Source organism: Triticum urartu, chromosome 6A (assembly GCF_056163025.1).
Source record: "Triticum urartu cultivar PI428250 chromosome 6A, HENAU_Tu73, whole genome shotgun sequence".
Classification (NCBI taxonomy): Eukaryota; Viridiplantae; Streptophyta; class Magnoliopsida; order Poales; family Poaceae; genus Triticum; species Triticum urartu.
Genome location: NC_141878.1, coordinates 129914906 through 129918059, shown reverse-complemented (window position 1 = coordinate 129918059; position 3154 = coordinate 129914906).

Here is a 3154-nt window from a genome sequence, read left to right as displayed (position 1 = left end):
GATTAATATTGGGAAAAACAAATATCAGTACAATGGGTAGACAAGGACCTAACAAGACCATTTTTTTAACATCAGTACAGACACAAGCGCTCATATATACACACATACACTCATCCCTATGAATGCACACACGCACACCCTACCCCTATGAGCACCTCCGAAAGACTGAGCCGGCATATCATCTTGAGATTTACGAAGTCACCGTAGGCGCCTCGTCGTCGAGGAGACGTTCCTGCTGAATGCGCATCACCAGAAATCCTGAAATAAATCCAGGAATAAATGCGAGCACCAGGATTTGAACCCTAGTGGGCTAGAGATACCACAGTCTCTCTAACCATCCAACCACAGGTTGGTTCACAACAAGACCATTAAAAAGTAAAATTACACTAAAAAAACATGGCACGCCCTTGACATTGCAATTAGCACAAAACGGCGCTAGGGGGAGCAACCAAAATAGGTCCCAAGCAAATGTGTCGCGGATCTCTCACGCGCCTTCGGGCACGTAAGGGCATGTCTAATGCCGACCCTCAAACCACCCGTATCCGTCCAGATGCAGCTGTCCAGACTCCAGAAGCCATCTAACGCTGATCCCCATCGGTTCGCGTTGTAGTACAGACCAGAATTTTCCTGCAAACCGAAACCAAACCTGGGGGGCTTTCCAGGAGTGCGGACATGAGCTCGTAGTACTCCGACAGCCAGGCTCACCCAATATTGAGGCAAAGCCCGCCCTTTTGTAGCTGGTCGCACTGTTTCCACAGCAAAGTCCTCCACCATCTTCTTCCATCCCGTCGCTCTCCACCCAATTCCTGCCCTTTTTTACCCACTCTCTTCTTCCCTCCGCCACCGGTTCATGGACCTGGAGGAGAACCTATTGGAGATGGAGGTGGTGGAGGATCCAAGCATCACGCTCGCTCAAAACGATCAACTCGGCGACACGGTAAAATCGTCGCGTCAAAGCGAAGGTCGCAAAGGCGGAAATGCTCAAGAAGCAGAAGGCCGATGGAGGGCGTGCTAGTGGCAGACGTGGCAGTGGGCATGCTGGTGGCGAACGTGGTGGTGGTCGGGGCCTGGGCTTCGGGGCCCTCTTCGACCATCCAAGCGCGGCCATGACCGAATCATTACAAGGCTCCGTACTACTACGCCGCCAAGCAGTTGGGTTGGCAATCCCGACATCTGCCATCGAGCAAGTGGCCTTCATCGTCGACATCAACGCGATGCCGCTTCTTTTCTCGGAGTGTTTGTCGCTGCAGCTTGTCCGGACATGAGCGTCGGGTGGGGAGCAGTTTGGGTGCCCGCATGCTATTGATGGTATGCCTAAAGCGGGCGAGCTGGCGTATGACGAAGCGGGCAGGGAGATATTTGACATCATCCAGGAGGGAGGCAGAGGAGGAGGTTGCTACGGGGACGGTGAGGTGGATGACTAGGAGCCCACCCATGCCGACTCATACTCCTAGCTGAGATCGGAGTACACCAAGTCCGACACATTCAGCCAGCCGGCTACACCCACTCCGGCACGTTCACCCAGCCAGGCACGCAACAGGATTGGGCCACTGGACAGCAGGAGGGGAAGGACAACAACGAGTACGATGATTCTAATGAATATGCTGCCGATCCAAAGAAGAGGGGCAGAGGAGAAAGCTTCAACATGCGGAGGAGAGATATTGTGTGATGCATGGATGGCCACTAGTCTTGATTCGATCCATGGCACAGAGTAAAAGTGCATAACTTTTTAGGCTAACATTCACATTTGATTCCATGAACACAAGCATTTCAAGCCCACACCGACGCTGTCATCCAGAACCGTGAACCAAAGTCCCTCAACCATCGATGGTACACCATCCAAGAGGCCATGTCGAAGTATTGCGGCCACTTGAGGCAACTCATCGTACGGTGACCAGGTGGTACGCAAAAGACCGAGCAAGTAAGTTGTTAGTATGTGTACATCATTTGGCCGGATATACATAGTTTCGTAGATCATTTGTAGCCAGATATGCACAATTGTGTAGATCCTTTTGGTGGATATGCATAGCTTTGTAGCTGAATATGCATTGTCGTGTACATCACTTGTCGAATATGCATTGTTTTGTAGTCGGATATGCATTGTTTTGTTGATAATTTGTAGCCTGATATGTATTGTCTTGTTCATGATTTGTAGCCATATATCTATGCATTCTTGTGTAGATAATTTCTAGCAGGATATGCATTGTATTGTTGATGATTTGTAGTCAGATATCTAGGTATTGTTGTGTAGATAATATGTAGCCGGATATGCATTATTTTGTTGATGATTTGTAGATGGATATGCATTGTTTTGTAAATGGAGATGAATTGTTTTGTTGATAATTTGTAGCTCAATATGCCTTGATATGCATTGTTTTGTTGATAATTTGTAGCCGGATATCTATGCATCGTTATGTAGATCATTTGTAACTAGATATGCATTGTTGTGTAGATCACTTGCCTATGCATTGTTTTGTAGCTAGATATGCGTTTTTTTGTTGATGATTTGTAGCTACATATGCATTGTTTTGTTGATGATTTGTAGTTATATATGCATTGTTTTGTAGACAGATATGCATTGTTGACCATGTTTTTCAGCCTTCTCATGCATGTAGTGTGTTCTTGAAATTGGAGAAGAAAAACTTCACGGTCATGCATTGTTGGTTGAAGTTGATGGACAACCCAATTGGAATCCATACATTGTCAAGGCCCTCGCCCAAGGCACGGAGTAAGAAACCGGTGATCCAACCAAATCAAAAAAAGAACCGTCCGAGAAGGTTAGAAGAGCGTTCTGGGGAAACAAGTGAGAGGAGGAGAGGGCGAAGCGAGAAGGTGTGGCGGCCAAGATGACAGAGAGATTCGACAACATCTTAGCGAAGAAGGAGGATGCATACGTCAAGCACACGGATGCCTGATATATCTCCAATGTATCTATAATTTTTTATTGTTCCATGCTATTATATTATCTGTTTTGGATGTTTTATATGCATTAATATGCTATTTTATATGATTTTTTGACTAACCTATTAACCTAGAGCCTAGTGCCAGCTTTTGTTTTTTCCTTGTTTTAGAGTTTCGCAGAAAAGGAATACCAAACGGAGTCCAAACGGAATAAAACTTTCGCGGTGATTTTTCTTGGACCAGAAGACACCCA